Source organism: Lepisosteus oculatus, chromosome 7 (assembly GCF_040954835.1).
Source record: "Lepisosteus oculatus isolate fLepOcu1 chromosome 7, fLepOcu1.hap2, whole genome shotgun sequence".
NCBI classification, from domain to species: domain Eukaryota; kingdom Metazoa; phylum Chordata; class Actinopteri; order Semionotiformes; family Lepisosteidae; genus Lepisosteus; species Lepisosteus oculatus.
Genome location: NC_090702.1, coordinates 51,577,741 through 51,601,197, shown reverse-complemented (window position 1 = coordinate 51,601,197; position 23,457 = coordinate 51,577,741). Strand labels below are relative to the sequence as shown.

The following is a 23,457-nucleotide window of genomic DNA, read 5'->3' as shown; positions in this document are numbered from 1 at the left end:
GGATTTTCTCCAAATTTAAGGGTTCACATAAAATTGGATTAATAATACATCATATGAGCCAGGAAAAAATTCCTTTGTGATTTTTCTCCCTCTCTTCCTTTATATATAGCTCACATTAATGCCAGACTTGGCGATGCAATTCCTGATTGTATTTCTCGTCAAAGTGTCCAAATCATGTGATTAAAGGCTTTTCTGAATTTATGTCAACACTGACCTGAATCCATACAGAAAACAAACAAAGCACTTTAGTGCACATTATCTGTGAAAATAAAAATATCCTTAGGTGATTCACATCCTTCTATTTTTAATCTTCAGTATTTGAAGTTCACAATGTTTATAAGTTGTCAAGAAAAGCAGAAATGCTGGCTGAATACTCAAACCCAACTTTTTCAAGAACTAATTAAGTTTTTTAATATTTATCCTTCACAATATTATTTACTTTTATGTTCTAATAGTGAATAATTTGGTATAGCAAAATGCAGTATGCTCTCCTATGTTACTCATTTTTTATTGATTCTGCTTTTCTTTTTTTCGTGGCTTTGTCTTAATTGTAAGTTACTGTGTCTTTGCCAGGTTGTCATTAGAAAAGTTCTCAAGTGACTAATCCTATATAGTAAAGGATTGTTATTGTATTAAACAGTAAATATCTGTCATTACCCGACAAACTTGTCGTGAAGTGGTTTTTGTGTTTGGAACAGAAACATCCCAAAATGAGTCAGTTATAAAAGAAAGTATGTTTTCCACACCTTGGACTAGTGTTTGGAAATAAAATAGGAAATCATCCAGTGGTGTCATTTTATGATGATCAGCCTCACATATAGTAATGAGTTCTGCAGTGTATGTCGACGGTTACTTCCTGAAAATGCCAGCTGGCCATGCCCTGTGTTTTTTCAGGCCCTGTGTGAGGTCATCAGAAGCATACATTTCAAGCCACACAATAGAGCTCTGTGAACTCCTGGCTTCAGTTGGGGTGGCAAGCCTGCCTCAAAAATAACACAGACAGTCTTAGTTTAGCATTGCCTGTGTCAGACCAGGGGAGGGTGTGTGTGTTTTTTTCAAAAAGGGGAGCTTTGTTGTTTTTTTAAAACTTCCTGTAATATTTGCTGGCGCTACTGAATATCATGCAGTTACCAGTGTTATTTTCTTCCTTTATTGTTTTTGTGTGAACAGTAGCTGCACATTAGGCTGTGCTCTAGCTGGTAGTGAAACATAACTAAATGCTGAGCTCGAACTTATAGTACTTTTTTACAACTGGATGCATTTATTATTAAACTGCCTTAAGTAGTCAATTTCATTTGAGTTTTCTTATGAGCCATAAATGATAGTTATTAGAGTGTTGGTATGTTTCTTAGGTAGCCAAATGTGCTTGTTTTGAGCACTGAAGACCACAGTTTACATCTGGCAAAGGTGATGATAAAATCAGTCTGATTGTTCCCTGGGCCTCAGTCAACAGCAACAATCTGCCACTCAGCTGGGACTGACATTCTTGAGGAAAGATAAGATCACTTTATTGGCCATATACAATTTCTTGTGTTAGGAGTTTGTGTTTTCATATACGCAACCTTCTCTCCATGAGACACACAGACAGGGAGAGAAGCTTGGGGTCAGAGCGCTGGGTCACCCATTTATATGGGGCCCCTGGAGCAGCTGGGGTGAAGGGCCTTGCTCAGGGGCCCAACAGAGTAGGATTCCTCTGCCGGCCGTGGGATACAAACCGGCAACCTTCCAGCCACAGGTGCAGATCCTTGTGCTACAGCCAGAAAGCTAGTTAACTTTCCTTAGATTTTGGTCAGGCTAAACAGGTAACAGGAAGCCATTTATAATTTTGATACTCCTGGCACTCTCAAGCTTTGTTTCCACAACATTGATAAGACTTGTTTTTTAAAACCTTTGTTGCCTAGGATTTTGAAAGGATGTTAGCTTACCAAACCAGCGGTTTTTGCTAGTCTTTACATGTACTCCAATGCCCTAAATTACCTGCTTTAGTTAGATCCCATTAGCTACTAATCCTCTTGTATTGTCTGTCTGAGTTCTGAAAAATCGTTGGAGGATTTACAGCTCTGCACTGGGATTCACATGGATAGACTGATATTGTCTGTGAGGATTGGGTGTACTGTTCTCCTTTGGCTTTGATATGCAGTACTCCACCATCAAAAAGACAAGGAACCGAATCTCTGTAGGGTAATACAAGGTAACATGCAAGATCATCAACTTATGCAGATCACTGGTGTATGTACTGTAGGGAATAAACATTCCTCTGCCATGCAAAGAACCAGCAAAGAAAATACTTCAAATCTTTGAACAGCATGTTGAAGTGCAACAGATGTGTATGTTTTTGTTAGCAGTACTGTATATTAATACTAAAGTACTGTTTCAATCCCTGTCTTAAGTGTCACAGAAATAACAGTACTGACCTGCGTCTTACAGGCTTTTGTTAGAAGGGACTGTACTGGTGTTTGACATATTTTGTCTATTCATTTTTACTCCCTTATTTAACCAGATAAATAAATCCAAAACAAATGTTGATTTACAACAACTACCCGGATAGTACCCGTTTATACATTTACAGCAGCAATTTGAGTGAAGTACCTTGCTCAAGAGGACAACACAGGATTTGAACCATCTTCATCAATCAATCAATCATTTTCATTCTCATATACTGTCTTTCAATATAGATCATTCTTAAGGCACTTTATTATACTATAAAAACCATTCTGTATACAGAATATACAATAAAACCAGATATACTGCAACTGAAAATTGAAATAAAGAAAGCAAGAGTAATTGGAGAAATATGTTCAGATTTGTTACTCTTAGTCCACACAGTTCTGGACTTCTGGTCCAGAGCTCCTTTATCATTACTTCACACTCCTGTCAAATGCAGTTGGAGTCAATTGTATTGCATATCACAGAAATCAAAGGACAATTGTTTAACAGGTCTCAGTGCAGTGCAAAATGGAGAACCTGAAGCATGTTTTGGTGTATATTTAATTACATATTTTGAACGCAATAATGTCGGAAGTATTCTTGGTGTCAGTATTATTTATTTGGATTTCTTAGTAAATTCACATGTGGAGAGGAAGAGGGGAAAATGCTTTCAATTAGTGGCCCTCTAAACATGGATCTGTTTCTTCACTTGCTGCTGCACACCATGGTAGTTAAGGGCTGTTCCAATGTTTTCTGTAGGCATTCATCATATACTGTACTGTATATAGGGTTTTGCCTCCTATTGCCAAATATGTAAATTCCCATACAGCCAGCACCATTCCTTCTTTTGTAATGTCCCGCTAGTGTAACGAAACGTTCTTTCGGGACCCTATGCATCCGGGGATGAGTGAGGAAAACACGGGGAAAAAAGCATGCGGGAGTTGGGAATGAAAACAGGGGGCGTGTCCATAGTGTGCAGGTATTCTGGGGGGGTGAGTCCGGGGCAAACAATCCAAAACAGAGTCCAATGGGAAATCCAAGACGAAGGCAAAAAGTCCAAAGCCGGGCGATCCATCCGACACAAGGACAAATAGGAATAGAACCCGGAGCGGGATCCGGTGGAGGGTCAGGGGGAAAAAGGGGGAATGGGACCAGAGGCTCAGATCCCGGACTCGCCTGGTGCGGAAACCAATGCAGAGCCCGGAACAGAGTGAAAGAGCCAGAGCGCCTTTAAGGGGGAGGGACTACAATCATGACAGCTAGATCACTCTTGGATTCTTCCTTTGACTTTTTTATTTAGCTGGGAATATAGCATTCACCTTTGCTCTGCACAGATGGCCACTCTGTCCCATTGTGCCCATTCTGGATTCTTCAAACCCAGCGGAGGCTGGATCTCCAGACTTCCATGCCTGTAACTGTCAGTGTAGCTGCAGGGCCATTTCATATATTCTGCAAATTGCACACAGATGAATGCATAAGACAATGTCTGTTATATTTTTTCTCATCAAAAAGTTGAGTTTGTGGTTTGCTTTCACAGCTCTAAATTAAAAATGGTAAAATAACACCATGTGCAAACAAAAGATTTCAATCAATTGGGTTAGTGTAAAGTGTAAACAGCACATACTTCTTGCAATGTGTACTATAATATGTGTCTTACCAGCAACGAAACCAGAGGAGTCATAGATGGCAGCTTTTCCTTAAGGGGGTCTAACAGTCAACTCAAGAATTATTGGCACCCTTCATGAAATTGAGCAAAAATTATTGTATAAAATAAACAACACACATAATGATTCAAATGTTCTGCTCAAACATTTTGGGAAACTACTTACCTTTAATAAAAGTTATTCTCATTAAAAAAAGTTTTTAGTAATATTAATTTTTCTCAAATGCATATTAGTCAAAATTATCTGCATCCCTAGAGAATATTAAAAATTAAACCAAAGTGGCATATTTTATGAAATTATATGCTTTTTAGTTGTTCTCAGTCTCCAGGAACTGTATTGCTGCCTTTTTGCCAGTTCCTGTTTCCCTGGGGTATAAATATAAGGTGCACGCATGTAAAATCCCTTTGTCATCCATCACCATGGGTAAAACCAAGGAGCTTTCAGCTGAAAAGAGACAGATGGTTGTTGATCTACACAGATCAGGTAAAAGATATAAAAAATATATTAACAGTTGAAAATACAACTCTTTGATCAAGTCAATAATAAAAAAATGTCAAAAGTCTGGAACAGGAAGAGGACGCATGTGCATATTGCCCACAAGCGCAGTGAGGAAGATGGCGAAGGCAAAGAAGAATCCAAAGATCACAGTTTCAGAACTGAACAGTTTAGTGGGATCTTGGGGTTATGAAGTTTCAAAATCAACTGTTAGACACCACCTCCATGTCAACAAGCTTTTTGGAAGGGTTGCACGAAAGAAGCCCTTACTGAGCGCAACCCACAAATTGCAGCTTCCTGTACTTTGGCAAGCACTATTGTAACTACAATTGGAATTGTGTGTTGTGGTCAGATGAGGCCAAAATTGAACATTTTGGCCATGCACATCATCGGCATGTTTGGCGACAAAAGAGGACTGCATACAAGGAGAAGCACCTGATACCCACAGTAAAATATGGTGGTGGGTCAGTCATGCTTTGGGGCTGTTTCAGGGGCTCTTGTTAAGAATGATGGCATAATGAATTCCACTAAGTACCAGCCCAAGCCCAAAACCTGGTTGCCTTCAGCCAGGAGGTTGAGACTTGTCTGTAGGTGGACCTTTCAACAAGACAGTGACCCCAAACATACATCAAAATCAACACAGAAATGGTTGCGGGAACACAAAATCAATGTTTTGCAATGGCAATCTCAGTCTCCGGCCTTGAATCCTATTGGAAACCTGTGGCCTGAATTGAAGAGGGCAGTCCACAAGCACAAACCTAAGACTCTCAAGGATCTTGAAATGTTCTGCATGGAGGAGAGGTCCAAGATCCCTCCAAAAGTGTGCTGCAACCTCAGTGCTGTTATCCTCTCCAGGGGAGGCTTCGACAAATATTAATTGTAGGGGTGCCAATAATTTTGAAACCAATGTTTAGCAGAAAAAAATGATACTACTCAATAAAATGTTTTGTTTTTGAAAAATTATTGTATTAAAATGAACGTTTACAGCTTCCCCATATGTTTGAGCTCAAAATATGATTTATTGTACAGTATGTGTTGTTTAATTTATACATTCATTTTTGCTCAGTTTCATGAAGGGTGCCAATAATTATTGAGTTGACTGTATATGAACATTATAGTTCATTTTAGAAAGAAGTGTCTTACAAGCTGAGTTTGCACTTAATATAGAGATCTAGAGATCTATTGATCTAGAGATCAGGGGTGATAGACCTTGTGGTGGATGGAGGGATATTTTAGTTTTAGCACGCAGTACTATTGGTACAGAGGAAGCTGTTTTAATCACTTTTTTTGTGATGGATTGCTTATTTGATTTATATTCTGTATATATGTAATTCAAATCAAGAGATGTTATGTGAAAATTGTACAATGTAATAGTTAGGCCTCATTTAGAATATTGCATACAGTTTTGGTAACCATGTTACAAAAAATGTATTGCTCCTCTGGAATCAGTCCTGTGAAGAACAACCACATCCATTCTGGGACTTAAAATAATTTTCTACACGATCATGCTGAAAGAACTGAATCGTTTTAGCCTTGAACAGAGAAGAGTAAGAGGGGACCTGATACAAGCATTCAGAATCCTCAAAAGCCCTGACTGGGGCAACCCTGCAAATTTATTCCGATTAAACAGTGAAATGCAAGTGGGACCAAGGGGAAACTACATGGAACTTAGGTTCAAAGGGGTGTGGGAGCCTTGAACAACCTATCCAGCCATGTGGCTGAAGCCCACAAGTTTGGCTTGAACAGCTGCATAAGACTCTAGGAACTGAAAGCTACTGACTTCCAACTTGACTAGACGGACTGAGAAACCTTCTTTCTTATGCTATTAATGTTATTAATATTAATGTTATTAAGATGAAATCTCACTCAGATCATTTAGTTCATGTTTTAATTGTAATTATGATCCGTGTCAATAAGTATTGAAAAGCAAGCTACAGTATGTACAGTAAATAAAGGAATAGTCCACAATATAGTTAGACTCCGGTCCTTTCTGGTCAAAACCTTTAAAACATCTTATAGCTATTCTTTTCTATTATATGCTATTTAAAGTCATGTCTAAGAAATTAAGTGAATAATTGTTTAATATAATTTATTATATAGAGTAGTATGTGTTAATTGATACATAGTAGTATTTCTTTGCCAAATAGTAACCAAGTTATGTTTTTGAGTGTGTGACTGCATTAATCTTTCTGTACTTTGTAATATAATATCAGTGTACCGAGACATGCAATGCTAGTCCCAAGTCATTTTTGATTATTTTCTTCTCAATGCCTAATTTAGTTTTTTTTTTGCCATCCACAGTTAAGTCCACTGTCTCCCATTTTCTTATAGAAAACATCTTAATCATATTTCAAGTGAAGGTATTGTTAAACTCTCAGCTGAGGATTCCCTGCTGATGTTATAGGCAGTTATCAGTTGATCTGCATGTTTTTAGCCTAAGCTTCCCAGTTGATGAACTAAAGTACCAGTACCTGCCCTTTGGTTTCAGAGTGGCACTTTCCTTTTTCCTGTCAGTATTATTTATTAATTGCAGTCACTTTTGTGAAACAGCAAAATAACTTAGTGTGAGCTGTTAAATATTAAATATGCATGAATAATTTAATGTAAATGACATACAATCTGAAAAGGGGTTGATGTGGCAAGTAAAGTAGTTTATTAGCCCATCTTGGTACAGAATGCCCAAAATGCTTAATAAACATCTTAGCTATATTTTTCCCTCTAGGTGTGCCATGCAAGAGTTTTAGGCAGCACAACTCTTCTAGAATTCCATCTGAGTCACAGTATCACACAAGAATTGCGGTAAGTCGTTTATATCCACGCACTAGAGTGCAAACAGCATTGTCTTTATACTGAGCAAATCCACATCCATCTCTCAAAAGGGGCTGAAATGAACGAACAACTGCCTTTGCTTTTTTGGCAACCTCAATTTTGTCCAAAATGTTGTACTTTACACTTAGGTGAGAAAACTTTTATCAGCCGCGCAGAAATGGGAGCTTTCCTATGAAAACGGTAGGCTAGACTCTGTAAAAATAACGCATTTAATAAACCAAGTGAAACCAAGTGTTTTCTATGCCAAAGAGCTTTCATTGGGTAGCATGTAGTAGAGAATTACAGCCATTAAAAATCTCTTTGCGTGACGACAATGGCACACTTGCAGTAGGCTGTCAACCTCTGTACTAGTAGTGAAGCAAAGTTAGTGGTTTTAGTGCCTGTTGGCTATGAATCGCAGCTAAAAATGAGATTATGAAGCTGGTTTACTATATATTTAATGGAAAGTTCAATATTCTTGTTTGCAGTTTAAAATGTTTAACCAGTCTTTATTATGTACCCCTATTGTTTCAATATCATTAGCTCTCATTGTCTTTTGTTGGTTTTGATTTGATTGCTTTTTTGATAGGCAACCTAAATCATATTTCTCCTTTTGCATTAAGGTGTCTCCTCTTCACATAGACAGAGGAGAGTAATGATTCACTAGGGAGCTTTAGGGCGCTCTGCAATGATAACGTACTTTTACTGAAATCATTAGCATGACATAAAACAATTTAAAGAGAAAAAAATAACATGTAATCACACAAATTAAGACTTATAACAAAAGAGCAATAAATGAGATTTTTTCAGCTATGCCTTCAACAATGTTTTTTTTTAGCAATTCATTGCTGAATTGTTTTACCCTCATACACAAAGATCGTATTGCAATAAAGATCTCTTTCAATTCCTGTTAAAATTCATAGTAAATCAGATGTCCTATCTAATATATTAATTCGTATTTATTTATTCCACGCTTCATACAAATCTCTGCTCTAATAACTCTGAAAAATGTTCTTTGTAATATCTATATAAGCCAATTTCACTGGACAAAGTACAGCTATACCACAATGATGTATTCCAACATCTCTTTAGAAGTGATGCAAGTTGGAGATTATTTTCCTATATGCTGTGATATCTATGCCTACATTATTCTTGTCCTGAAGTGTCATCATTGAGAAAAGCGAGCAGGAATTTGCAGGCTCAAGTCCAGGACAGTGAAGAATTATGAAATTTTAAAAATGGAACTGTAAGTTTAAATACTATGAGCAGGTTTACTGGAATTGCGATACCAGATATGAGCATTTTGAGGTCTTAGAAAGTTGCATCACTGAATACGTTATGCATGTAAAGGAAATATACATTCTGTATGTTTTTTTCCATTACATTGTTTCTCTTATTTAATAGAAAACCTCTAATGAGGACTTTGCATTATTGAATATAATAGTTGTAGCAAGCTGCAGTTTTTTAAATTGTTATAACAAACTGACATGGAGGTTGAATATCTGTCTGATATCTAATAGTGTAACCAATAGATATTCAAGCAAGCAATGATGTGGAGAATTTGTATCTTGTAAGCTGTTGTACAGACATGAACGTTAAGATGGAGACAATGAGTCTTTATCACATAACCAATCGCCACTTATTTGGAAGACTGTGTTTGTCTTAACTTCCTCATTTTTTAGCACTTATGGCAACAGCAAACTTTAACTCAAAAAAGGAAAAGAGAACCTCATGTCAGAACATCTTTTGTAAAACCCCAGTTATGCGTCCCTAAGCTGAATCAGACGTACATGGCCTGAAAGTCACTGTTTTCTTTTCAATGATGATAATTTAAATAAAAGAGAGAAAAATGTCAATTTTTAAAAAGAAATATGTCACTAAATAAATCACCCACTCATTTTAGTTCTGTTACCAGTAAGGGAACTCATTCTGCTTAGTTACAGTTTTATTGACTCAAAAAAACAAGAAATAAGAAAAATATGAATACTGGGGAAATCCCCGAACATGTAATGTACAGTATTATTTTCATCTGGTAGCAGATCCCAGAATAGCCCTGAGGGACTTGCGTCAAACAGGAAGACAGTACTTAAAGCTGTAAATTGTAAAATGTGACTGGTCTAGTCAGGCTAACTGGAAGTGCAGCATCCATCTTTTCTGTTACAGCACTTTGGTGGTTTTGAGCTGGTATTTGAATTAAAGCATAAATAATATATTTTGGTTTCGAGAGGAAGGGCCCAATGTGTGTTAAAGGAGGTAGAGCTGTTATAATGTTGAAGAGTCCTGATTGTATGGGAAAGGACCCATTGGTAGAGTTGTATTAAGCATTTGCTAGATGATGTGTTTATTCGACCGTATGGCTATGACATTTCAGGCACATGAAGTAAAGACACTGGGATGTGTCACAGCAGTCGATTATTTTGGCTTTTATGCAAAAGTCTGCTCTCTGGTCCTTTATTATTAAAAATGACCTCTTACATTAAACCTTCCTATTTACATTGTTACATGAAGACATGGTATTTAGAAGTACAAGGGATTAATAAACTTCTGCGGCCTCATTATTGCCGAACACCCCCCCCCCAAAAAAAAAAAATATCCAGGTTATCCCTTTTAACCTCGTGAATTGTATAAAGGGAGCTGCAGCAACTTTAAGTTTGTGGTTGGTATTTTGAGGGGAAGCTCTAGGTTTTTTTTTCCCTGCCATTTACAGGAGTGTTCCAGGCCTTCATCTGGCCCATTTCACACTGAGCGTGCTTATCTGCCTGAAAGGCGTCTGTCTGATCTTCCCTTTGCGTGCTTTCACTTTTAAGATCTTCCCTTTCTTATGTAAAAAAGGCAATTAGAGTTGTGTCTGTTTGTTTAAAACAAAATGGCTTTTAATTAGTGTGATCAAAAACCTCGCCTTTGTAGGCCCGGGGTTTCACTTTGTAGTTTCTCCCTGGATTGCATATGGTTTTGATGCCGACTGATAGAACAGGAAGACAATCTGATAGGTTTTAATGAATATACTTACTTTTCCTGCATTGCTGTCATCCCTTTTCTTTTCTTTTTTGCTCCACAGATTTTCAAATTAGAGTGTTATATTGTCCCACCGCTGAATGTTAGGATGCAGCTGCATTGGTGATACATATTTTGTGTCCCCCTGTAAATAATTTTGAAAGAGGCAAATATTCCAGGAGTAAGATGCTGGCCTTTATTGCAAGAGCTTAGCAATGCTGTTGGCAGGCAGCCAAAATCTCTAATTCTCTAAGTTAGGGAAGTTAGGGTTAACCATGAAATGATTTTGGGAGATAGTGATGTTAGAATAATTCTAAAATTACCCATTCCATCAGTGCATTTTCACACAGTCAGTAGTGTGACATTATGGCCAGAACTTTTTACTGGGCCTTAGCAATCTGTAGGTGATAATAAACAGTATAGTAATTAAACATCTTCAAACTGGACGCCTAGCAAGATCAGTTAGATTAACAAATGTATCACTAGATTTCTGTCAAGTGCTTGTGTGCAGTCATTTTAATGCTACTGGTTGGCAGTATCTTACAGATTTAGTAAAGTAGGGATCAGTTATGCATGTTCTCGGGCTGAAAGTGCAAAACATGCTTTGAAAATATCACAACTCTCTTCCCACCCCTAGAGGGCGCTCCACCTTTCTGTCCTGTTCCTTGCTTCCCCGTGCCTGTTCTTGTGCTTCCAGTGTATCTGGTGGAGGTGTGCTGTTTACTTCCAGTCTGTCCTCTCCTCCTCGCTTGCCTCACCAGGCCCCCCCACGCCCGCTGCCTGAGGGCTCATGTCTCGTCCCTGACTCGTTTTTTCTGGTTTCCTGGCCACCCCGGCTTCTGGTTCCGTCTCCCTGGTCTTTTTATGTGTCATTTGTCCCCATGGATTTCGTGGTTTTATCGGCTGTGCATTATTTTTTTTATGTGTTGTTTGTTCCCCTGTTCCGTCAGGGTTTATTTATGTTGTGGGTAATTTTTTTTCATGTGTTGTTTGTTGCCTCGGATTCCCGGGTTATTTTTGTTTACGTTATTTTTTACATGTTTTGGCTGGTTTTTGTCTCTGTCCTTGGGAGGCCCGCCCGGTTCCCCCTTCCTCTACTAATGAAGGTTTACCCCGGTGGAGGGGGTAGCTCTCAGCTGTGGACTCCTGGAGGTTTCCTTTCAGTTCAATTAGGTTTTTCCTTCCCCCAGTGCAGCTTACTACGTTATGGGGGTCCGGAGTCGCCCTTGAAGGGAGTGGTACGGTCACGACCCTCTTCCTACCCTAGAGGGCGCTCCACCTTACTGTCCTGTTCCTTGCTTCCCTGTGCCTGTTCATGTGCTTCCGGTGTATCTGGTGGAGGTGTGCTGTTTACTTCCGGTCTGTCCTCTCCTCCTCGCTCGCCTCACCAGGTCGCCCCACGTCTGCTGCCTGGGGGCTCATGTCTCATCCCCAATTCTGCCCAATACCTTGAGCCATTCCTGCCGCATTGCATAGGGTCTCGCTGGTCTCTCTCCACAGCTTCCGTGACAGAAAATGCACATTTCTAACAGCTTGATTCTGGATAGAGAGAGAAAATAGTAGTAGCAGAAAAAAAAACGACAGTAAAAATTTAAGTAAATCCTTAAGAGCATGCTATAAATCACAAAAGTGCCTTTTTAAACAGAACTGCTTTATGCACCAATCATGCAACCTGCTACCAAACCAGGTATATGGTTTCAGTGTGGTATAGACGTTAACCTGGGTCGCTGTGGACGGGTCAGAGTGCCAACAGGAAATGGCCTTCAAAAAGAAACCATGGCGTTCATGCCCATGGTTTTCTTTTGCTAATCAAGATCACTGGACTATTCTAGTAGTTGCTCACATCCTTTTTATTTCAACATATTGAATTATGTTTACAGACACTAAGTGTGAATGTCTTAGTCAAAAAGCTATTGGTCAGTAATCCAAAGAAATAACCCATCTAGACATGTTAGACACTAATTGGCATGGGAAAAGAGAAATAAAAAAAGAAATGGAAGGCTGACATTAAATGACATGGCTCACGGACATTGGAGCAGAACATAGAGGCTCAGCTAAGCTGGATGTGTGAGTCTGGATTGCTATTAACCTTGAAAGCAGACTGCACTGGTATGTCATCTATGTGCAAAGCCTTTTAAGCCATGCAAGCAGTAAACATTGAATATCATATTCAAAAGGTGGCATATATCAAGGAGTACCTTTGAGCTAAAATAGTGGAAGCCAAAACTATGCACCCTGCGATTCACTCCTCTGATTTGATCAGATAATGGATACACGGACATGCTGTAACTAAAGTCCTGTGAAATTCAGGGGGCACATTTAGATGACTAAGTGACACTGTTTTCTATTTTAAAACCAAATTGTCAGTCACAGCGCTGCAATAAAACCTACCTAAAGAATAGGAAATTGCTGACTTATCAGCCGATAGTCAATCATAAAATATTCCCTATCAGCAGCTGGTGATCTTGTAATCGTAATCATAAGCAAATGAACAAGCAGAATAAATTAAAGGGTGGAAATAAAAGAAAGAAAGTGTTCGGTTTTGATTTGACTGTTATTTTTCTGTGCTAAATATCTGCCTCTCTCCCAGGTACAGCACTAATAAAACTGTTTACCTGACAAATTTCCCGAGGAGTTCCTGAGAGAGACAAAGATAATAGATATTTGATGGTCATCTCTAACAGAACTGAGAGCTGAGGACATACAGTAGGAAAGGTTACAAACAAGAGGAAGCCATTTGCTCTATCTAGCCCATTTGGTAGTTAGTAGATAATTGACCCAAAGATCCAGGTTTTGTTCCATCAATTTTTTTTCTTAAAGGGAGTCAGAGTCACTTCAATATGCCCGAGTATCTTGTTCCATTCCCTCACAATTCTTTAAGTGAAGAAGTGCTTCCTGTTATCTCCTGTAACATGAGAATTCTCTTCCTTGAAGTCTGTGTTAATTAGAATCATCTTGCCCTGTGAATTGAAGTCATGCTCTTATCGAATGCCCTTTCCTGACATTTTTAATTTGTTTTACAAATTAGCCATGACCCATGACCTGTATTACTGCGAATAAATAATTTACTGTTAAAACAGTAAAGAATAGGAAATATAAAGATCTGGTTCAAAAATGTTTCCATATTCCTTTTAATTATCAGTGGTACACGTGGAAAGTGTAAAAGTATGTGACTCTAGCACAATGATTCCCAATCCACGTCCTGGAAGAACGCTGTTTATTCTGTTGTTTTTTTTTGCCCCAGCCAAATTCTCTATCATAGAATAGTTGATTTCAGTTCTCAGTTTCAAGGTCATGTTTGTAAAAATTTTGTCAGCTCTTAAGCGATCGAGAAGGATTTGTAATTGGTACCAACCCTGTGTTTCAGATCTGACCTCCTGCAGAAGTGTTGCCTGAAATGTAACCAACTGGACCTCTGCAGAAGAAAAAAAAAAAACCGCTCGTTGGGGGTGTGTCTGACACAGTGTCCTTCCCACCTGTGCCTGTTTTTTTGTCATCAATTGATCGAGTAATAATAGTCGTTATGTCAGAAAATAACGCGAAACAAGGTGAGGAGAGACATTGTAAAGTTGTTGCAAACAGTCCCCTTGAAGTTGAGTAGCACTGACACTCTGGACAGACTGAAGAAGCATGTTAGATAAAAGTCTAAACAAGCAAGCAGATCAATCCAGTCCTCAATTAGCACTGGAATGTTAGAGCCCAGCAGGGATGAAAACCAGCAGGCATATACTACATAGTGCTCAACAGTCGTGCGCTTCTATGTTTATGTTCTTTTGAGCAGCAGTGGTCTAAACTTTGACAATCGTTTCCACAGAATTTCTTAATTTTACACTTGCACGTGTTCACTCCATCAGAAGTTGCAGCTGGGTGCAGGGTGCTTTGGTTTCCTTTTTATCTCAATGAGTTTCATTCAATCAAAATATTTTAAGAACCACAACAATGATAAAAGACGTCCCTTTAAACTGAAACAGGCACCGAAAAAGAAGTGGAGAATATGGTACCTGTACATCAGGTGAAGCAAACCCTATGAGGGTATTGAATGGGTTTTTCTGTGAGAGAAACCTCTCAGAAGTGACTGTTTCTACTTCAGTGGCCATTTTCCCTTTGGTATTTTCACCTTGCTGGGGTGACTCACTATACCATACTTAACAGTGTGTATTTTGTGATTAATAATAATCAGGAATATTCAAAAAGTGCTATTTTCTGTAGATCCACTTATGGGTCTCTGTGCAAATACAGCCTTATAAACTCATTTGCAGTCAAAGAGATGTGCCCTGTAAGTACAATTTTTCAAACTTATGTGTGTCTATACCTGGCATCTAACCATAGCAGAGATGTTTTGTTAAATGCATCAAATTCCAGAAGATTCCATGTATCAAAATAACAGTGGGTTATATCACCAGGATCATTCAATAAAACACAATAAACAATAAGCACGTTCTGGCTGCCACAAAACAATTTTTTTTTTTGGCAAACAACTATCATCTTTCTGGCAGCCAACAAGTTGCAAGAAAGAAGAAAGATTTCCACCTGCATTTATTGAGGGACAGTCCAAGACGCTTTGTAGTATTTCTGTTGGCATGGCAATGACCTCTGTGTTAATATGAGCAGCACTTAGTGTAGACCTTAGATTTGCCTTCATTTCCATATAATTTGATTTACTCTGAAATGTCACTTCCATTCCATTGATTAAGCTTCATAGCTGCCACGGAGCCTGTTCAAAAGGTTAAAGGGACAGGATGGTAGCTGTCACTGTAACAACCCTTTGATATCAATACAGACAGCAGCGGCCTTTTGAAAGGATAGCCTTCACGATGCTGCTGCTATCTACAGAGAAAAGGACTCTGTGCATGAGTTTTCAGTAAAATGCAAACGCAAATTTTTTTTTCCGTTTCGTGCAGTAATTAAAACTGGGAGGGTTAGTTACTGAAGAGATGATTGAAAATTATACAGAAGCGTTATCCAAAAGCTTAATTAGAAACCAAGAAAAAAGTGTACCAAAGCATTTAATATTGTGTTAAAGCAACAGCTTATTTTTCCACTGTTTTGCCAAAATGTTATCTACCTTTTTCCAGTAATGCCTGGCCATGAGTGTTTGATAGCAGTTCTGATTCTGGCGTAAAATAAAATTGTGCTGTCTGCTCTAGAGAAATTGAGCCTTGAATAGTACTCTACAATCTCAGTTTGATACTGAGGTACTGTGTTTCTTTCATGTGGTGAGGAGGAGGGCAAACTTACTGCTGGGGCCTGTGAGTACTTTCCATGCATCACCTAAAAAATGCAGGCTATATCAAAGTTTGCCCCCTCCCACCAACTTACCAAGCCCGTGATTGCATTTTGTAGTTGAAGGAAACCTGTGGCAGCCAAAAACCCACTATCAAGATTTCAGTTTTGCAATTAGGGGGTCCAGGTTTTGATTTAATCTGGGCCTTAGCATCACCAATAATAATAATAATAATCTGATTTGGACAGATGGATATCTTCTAGATGGATTTATTTAGAAACAAACCTGACTTTGACACAGCAGCACAGAAAATAGTGTCCATTTTGAAAGGACAAGCAAATGTCCACGTGACACGAGAACAAACTGCTCTTTCAAAGGGGCTTAACTATTGGCAGTTATATGCCAGGGTAGGGTCTGGGGCACCCTTCTCTTCTGTTCATTATCCCCCTTCCTTCCTCCTCTTTCTCCCCTGTCTGCCTGGGTCTCTTTGTCGCTCTGGTGTAAGTTTTCAGTATTCAAAATGCTTGTTAGATGAATAAAGAGAGCAGTGTGCCTTTAAATGCAACGAGTTAAATATTTCATTTGCCTGCTTAGTTGTCTGTTCCAATTGCGTTCCCTACTAAAAAGGAGATGTAATGCGAACTGACAGCAACATCAGTTTTATGTGCTGCAGTCAAACTGAACACGACTCCTTTAACATAAACACCATTTATATGGTCAGGCTTAATATACAAGTGAATCAGTATTTTCATTTCAGTGCAGGAACACAGGCCAGGTGTGCAGCGGTCAGCACACAGACTCAAATATTTAGTTTGGGACCCAGACTCGCCTGGCTGAAAAATCTGTGGAGACCAGATTTTTGCATAAGCTCAAATCGCTGGGAGGAAAATCTTTTATTTTGCTGTTTCGCGGGGGCAAAATGCTCTTCACTTGTAAAACTGCTGGCAGATGACAGAAAAATTAGAAACATTTCGTTACTGACAAATTGTTTTTTTCCGTCATGAATGCTTTGTCGGTCTATTTTCAGCTGCCTATCCTTTGTGTGTAATAAGTATTGGATACATACTGTATTTATGAAGTGTGTATAGAGTGTACCGGGATCACTTTTTGCAGTAAGGGTTAAAAATGGAAAAGAATGCTAAAAGAAGACTTGAAAGCCACGAAGCATCTGCTTTCTGCTAATTGCCTCCCTCATCTTATTTCAATAAGATAAAATAGTTGTATAATCCAGTTTGAGTGTGCTGACATCTTGCTTCTTGACATACAGTGTGTAGTGAGTCTGAACACAACTTACTTTGAAAACACTCGAGTGGGGTTTTTCTGAGCTGTTTTAAAGTAAGTAGGAGAAAACTACAGTGTATAGGTAAACTACTATATGCCTACCCTAATTATTCTAACGTAAAAAGTCAGATTCTTACTTTAAATGTTTTCATTAACATCAGTGAAAAATAATACATGCTATTTTTTTATAATTAATTGTATATACACTCTCACTATATAAGTATGAGGAAAATCTATGTACTTAATTGTAGGTATGAATAAAAGATTTGTACTATATTTCACTGACTTTTAAGTGCTACATGTTATTGTTTCTGTATTGTTGTGGCTATTAATAGCTTTATGCTGAAAGTTTTTGGCATTGAGAAAGTTTACTGATAGAAGCACACAACATGTGACTTGAAACTGGCCATTAATGTGTAACTTGACTCTATTTTATTCTTCCTGTTTGCCAAACACATTTAGCTGTGGTATTCATTCATCCAAGGACGAATGGATTGAGCTGGTGACCAGTGACAAGTGGCAAGAAGATTTACATTTTTCAGTTTTCAGCTATCCTGTTATAAATAGTGCGACATGCCATGAGTTTTCATTCATTTTTAAAATGGATTATACAATGGCAAGAAGCAGTGTTGATCTAGATACTGTATGGGCTGTGATGTTGTCCTGTCATGACATCACAGATAAAGTTATGATAGGTCTAAAGTGCTTACAATACATAGTTATACACTACACCTACTGTACAAAACAACTACAAGTACTACAACACCTACAACAAGACAAATTTCCAATTGTATTCAGTAGATTACATTTGAAAACGCACAAAAAGCTTGTACTCAAACAAACCATTGTACAATAAGAATACTGCACTTAGGGTATGTGTCATACTGGGACAACAACATTTCTGGGCTCTAGACACAGTGCACCTGTGGCCACATGCATTGTCACATCAGTTGTGATCTTATTTAAGTCCAAATGTAATGATGTATAATTCAATTAGATTTGTTTTTTAAAGCTACAAATGTTTCTCAATAATATACTCCTGTCTTCACAAATGACTTAACCTATAAAAGACTGATCTGCTCATAGATATTAAACTGTACAGTGTCATTAACAGGTCATTTCTCTGCCCTTGGGACTCACATAGAATGGGTTTGTGAGATATCTATGATATGTACGAGCTCCCAAGGCTATACTGTATTGTAAAATAAGCTATCTAGCTATTTGAGGGACAAAAGTGTATCATTAAAAATGTAGGCTATTCCTGAATGTAACTGTCTCAGAGAGAACTTAGGTACATCTGTAAGACTATGAAAATATTTCAGTTGTTAAATTTGATTTAAACTTTGTTCAAGTATAACCCAGGATGTTTTACTGAAACAACCGCATGGAAGGACATTAACTATGATTTTCTGTTTTTTTTTCATCCCAACAAACCTCAGAACTGTAGACACATGCACATTGTCAGTTCCTCCTTACAAGAGTCAGAAATAATTTTTAGTTAAAGTTAGTTTTCTGCTTTAACAGACCTCTGTTCATGGACTGCATTTATCCCTTCATAAAAGGTTTTGTTTTTGACTGTGCTAAAGGACGGCTTTGGTTTTGTGTCTTAATTACTCTTTTTAGTTGGCTTCAGGAATGTCTGAAGGTGCCTCCTCTCACGTGTGGTGGATCGCTGAGACAGGTGATGAGGCTGTCTTGAGATGACACAGAACAGTGACTGAACTCTGTAAGAGCGCTCACAGCTCTTACACAAACAAGGTGTTCCAAAGTGAAAGGCTAGCTTCACCAGCAAAGTGTTTTTTTTTTTTGTGGTCATAGCCTTATTTTCACTGGCTAGGAGGTTATTCCCTTTGTCTCGCGAAACAATTTGGTGAACGGTGAGTTCAACAAAGAAGAAAGAAATGAAAGAGCAGTCCAAAAAGGCCTTTTATTAAGCAGGCAGACCTCATGAAGGCATACAGCACAGAGCTTTCTTTTACTGGGTCAGCACACATGCACACAAACAAAAAAAGAGATCAGCACTTGCAGTTTCTAGGCTTTTCTAGTCACTGTGTTGGAGTTACTGAGATTGGCTTTTAAGGGATCCCAACATGTTGGGTACCCAAATCAAGCCCCCAAAATACAGCAGCCCAATAATGATGTCCAATCAGTAATTGTTGAACTGCCAGTCTCTTCTACAGTCTGCCTACAGTATTCTTTCCCAGCAATATTGTCAAGTTTTTTAATCCTTCAGAAGAAAATATCAATACTGATTTTAGAGGCAAAAACACTTTTTTTGTGTGAAGTTTATTTTGTCTAAACCTGATTGTAAGTATGAGTTATTCTTCTCACAAATGTTTAATTCAAACACTGTATATCACTAATGTAGTGGGGGGAAATGGTTAAATTATCTAATGGTAAACGATGTGTTGTACTGTTAGGATAGGGCTGTGAGGCTCAAAATCCAGGATTTTCTGATCTAGCCGCCTGGTTATCATTTACTGCTACTTGTCTATTATAAGTGTAATAAAACAGTCATCAGAAGTGAGTGTCTGGATGTAACGTTTCAATACTTAGTTCAGACTCTGGTTTAGTTTCCCTGGCCTGTGATACGCATTGTCCTTTTAAGCTTACAGGACGCAGCAATCTGCATAAAGGACTTCTTTTCAGTTGGCTTTTACGCTGTGAAGAAACTTTAGAACAGTTAAGAAATAGTCTTAGCAGTCCACCATCACAAAAACCTATGTTGTCATAGCAGCAGAATTACCCCTCCTATAATATTGGTGGAAAATGAAAAAGTACCCTTATTACTGGTAGTCAAGGTGATCAGGTTTATCTCACAAATATGTAGTACGTACAGTAGTAAATTGCGGCAGCACTGTGAAGAATACACTCATATAAAAACTTCAATGGAAATATTTTCTAGGAAAGCAGTTTTGTATATTACAAATTAAAATGCCTTTTCATGAGTGCAGTGACACTCTTCAGGATTCCTGAAGCTCTGAACATGAACAAAGCACTCAGTGATCTTTTTGTAACTCATACTGTGTGTCATGTGGAATTGCTTAAGTGTTCCAACAGACCTCATCTCAGAAGCCACCTTTATCCAAATCACATATTCCATAAGCAGAGTTCATTGTTCTTTTCATTGAACCCTTGCAAAAAGCACGTAGAGTTTAGACATTTTCAGACTTGACAATGAATATGTATGTCTTTTTACACATTAAGTAGATTATTATTTCAGACTTTAGATGTCAAGGGAAAGAAAATACGCTGTAAAATTGTTCTAAAGGACTCCCAGCATGCATAATTGTGCATTTGCTGGGGTAATAGGGTGACTGGATATATATAAAGTAACCGATAACTGGAAAAATAATAAAAATAGAAATAAAATAAATCCTCAAACCAAACTTAGATTTATTCTAAAAGATATTTCTGAGATCAGATTTAAGGGATTAACTCTTTTGTGGCATTTTTTCATCTGTACTATATTTCCTTTTCTTCACAAAATACGAAGATTAATCCTCTTGCAGAATTAATGTGGTTTAACTAGAATTTGTTACCATGCTGTGAAAGAATTAAAACGATTAGAATAGTGTATCCATGCCAGAAGTACCCACAGAATGCCTGTGTTTTCTTCATGCATTGTCACTATTTTGTCAACTTGTTTCTTTTAAAAATGTGACTTTTTTCTGCTGGATGTCTTATTTTTACCGAGTCTGAGGTTTTGTTCCTTTCATGAGACTTCAGTGAGGCTGGAGTAAAGGGGACCATTTTGGTAGGCAGTAGAATGTACCATCTCCTGGACCAAAATTAACATGAAAAAGAAGTGGCCCTGATTTGGGTAGGCGCTTTCAAGAGCAGGCACATAACCAGCAAGGCTGGAAAGCCTTGCAATAATTTGCCTTTTTTAAGCTTCAGTTTTGTTCCCTCTTCTTTCAGGTCAAAAAGTGGAACCCTCAGCATGATTTTAGATATCCGTAGTAGAAGAAACAGCGCAGATCAGATGAAAATGAAAGATTTGTAAAGATCTTGTTGACCTAGTGTGGCAAAGATATTTATTTTTCCTTCAATATGAAATATATTGTAGCTTGTAGCTGTCAAGTCTGGAAAACCTTGGCAAGAGCCTGCTCACTGCCGAGCTGCCCCTCTGCACTCAGGCATACACCAAGTGTCTCACCGGGCCCAGCCTTCGTCTTCTCTTTCCATTGTGTGACCTTTTAAAACCACACATGCAGACTGTGCTCCAAGAACATCCATGAAATTGAGTTCTGTGATTATGAACGGAATGAACAGTGAAACACGAACCACAGGGCACTAGTGGGAACTACGGGAAAGCTCATTGAAAAGCATGAACAGGGGGCACTTGTTTACCCAAAAGGGAACAGGCTTTCCAGCCATGCTGTTGAAGCCAATACTTTCAAGAAACAGCTAAAGATCCTCAGACCAACTACCAAATGGGCTAGATGGACTGAGAGGCCTCCTCAGATTTGGAATCTTGAGTATCCCGGGTTCGTATCCCGTGGCCGGCAGAGGAATCCTACTCTGTTGGGCCCCTGAGCAAGGCCCTTAACCCCAACTGCTCCAAGGGTGCCGTATAAATGGCTGACCCTGGGCTCTGACCCCAAGCTTCTCTCCCTGTTTGTGTGTCTCATGGAGAGCAAGTTGGGGTATGTGAAAAGACAAATTCCTAATGCAAGAAATTGTATATGGCCAATAAAGTGATCTTATCTTTTTAAATGAAAGTTATTATTTTTACATGCACAAGGCAGTAAAAACTTGGAGGGGGGACACTGTAGGCATGTCACCACCTCCTATAAAAACGCATTGTCTAGGTTAATTGGTACCTTGAAATTGCAGCCTGTGTTTGCATGCCCTGTGATGGACTGGCATCCTGACCAAGGTGTGGTCTCTTCTTGCACTCTGTGCCTTCTTGAGAATAAAGAATAAGAATAAAGTCATAATGGATGATTGGAAATCACCAGGTGAGCGTAGTCCTCTCTCACTCAACATGATTTCAAGGTAAGGAGTCAGAATACAGTATAACTTACCAGTAAATAGGACTATAAAAAGGTTTACAAAGCGACTTTTATGAATGGGCCAGTGACTCGATTTCTTGGATCCAACTGTTTTTGGATGATGTTATACTGTGTATTGCTTGAAGTAACAATAGAAAAAACCCTTGATAAAGAGAAAGTCTCATTGATGCTATAATATTTAGTAATAGTGAATTTGGTTGTTGTACAGTATGTTAGGTGGGAACAGCTGACTGAATGTATTTTCCTATGCTAATTATTCTACAAATTTGTTTTTACAGATTTTTTTTTGCAGAAGTGAGCAAATCTCACAGATGTACATGTAGCACAGCTGTCCATTGTTTGTATAAAAGTGCAATAAGGGAAGGTTTCTATCGTGAGATGACACAGCTCCAGAATACTCATACATTTCCTCTAAACTTTATTATAGAGCTTACTTGTATGCAAACTTAGACAGTTCTGGCCTTTAAATAGAAAGGCAGACAGAGTAGGTAGGCTTTTTCACCAGCTGAGTAACTGAGGCTGAAAAGCCTGTGTGTCACATAAGAATCTAATATCTAATACATTTTCATTTAATTGTACAAGAAGACAAACAAAACATTTGGAGTCGTTGGGATAAGTCATGCTTTTGTTACAGGAATGACTTCATCATGTATTTCCTTAATGAATGTGACCTTACATTTCAGTGATTTTGGTATTGCTTTATTACTCAGCAGTATGAAGATAATAAACGGTATTTCCCTAATTATATTGCCAGCTAATACACTTTCATTTACTCAGAGTTACAATCATTTAAAAATAATCCAGATGATTCAGCCATTCCTACATTCAGGATCATTACGCTAAAGCTATAGTAGTTTTCTTTTCAGCTGCGTTTTAAATCTGTTATTTCCCCAATAAATCAATTACAGTTAGACTTAAAAGTAAAGCCTACTGCATCATCCCATTGCAAATACTGTTTTCTTTATTTGTGTATTTGTGTGTTTCGGGATTTGTGGATATATGTTATCAAAAACAATACCAGGGCTCCTCTCAAGAGACAGATGAGATCCTTAGATCACTTAGCTGCTGTATGCCACTCCAGCAGCTATATCAAACTGGCAATCCACTAAAGCCAAGCAGGTGTGAGCCTGGCCAGTACCTGAATGGGAGACCTCCTGGGAAAGCTGGAAGAGGTGTTAGTGGGGCCAGCAGGGGGCACTCACCCTGTTGTCTGCATGGGTTCTAATGCCGCTGTATAGTGAGGGGGACACTATACTGTAAAAAGGCACCATCCTTCAGATGAGACATAAGACCGAGGTCCTGATTCTCTGTGCTCATTTAAAATCGCAGGGTGTTTTTCGAAAAGAGTAGGGGTGTTACCCTGGCGTCCTGGCCAAATTTCCCATTGGCCCTTACCAATTGTGGCCTCCTAATAATCCCCACCTAAGAACTGGCTTCATCACTCTGTTCTCCTCCCCACTGACAGCTGATGTGTGTGGTGAGCGTTACTGGTGCACTTAGGACACAGCTAGTCATTTTTCCAAGAAAAAATATTTTCCAGTTATTA

The 23,457-nt window shown here is 38.5% G+C and overlaps 1 protein-coding gene across 2 annotated transcripts in view; it reads left to right on the top strand.

The window, feature by feature from the left end:
• The window catches only part of sox5 (SRY-box transcription factor 5), a 330,663-nt gene that overhangs the window by 13,795 nt on the left and 293,411 nt on the right, over window positions 1–23,457 (top strand). For both annotated transcript variants that reach the window (XM_015352122.2, XM_015352121.2), the window contains exon 2: window positions 7,309–7,385. The gene's annotated coding sequence lies outside the window, so the exon portion shown is untranslated. The remainder of the gene's footprint in view (window positions 1–7,308; window positions 7,386–23,457) is intronic.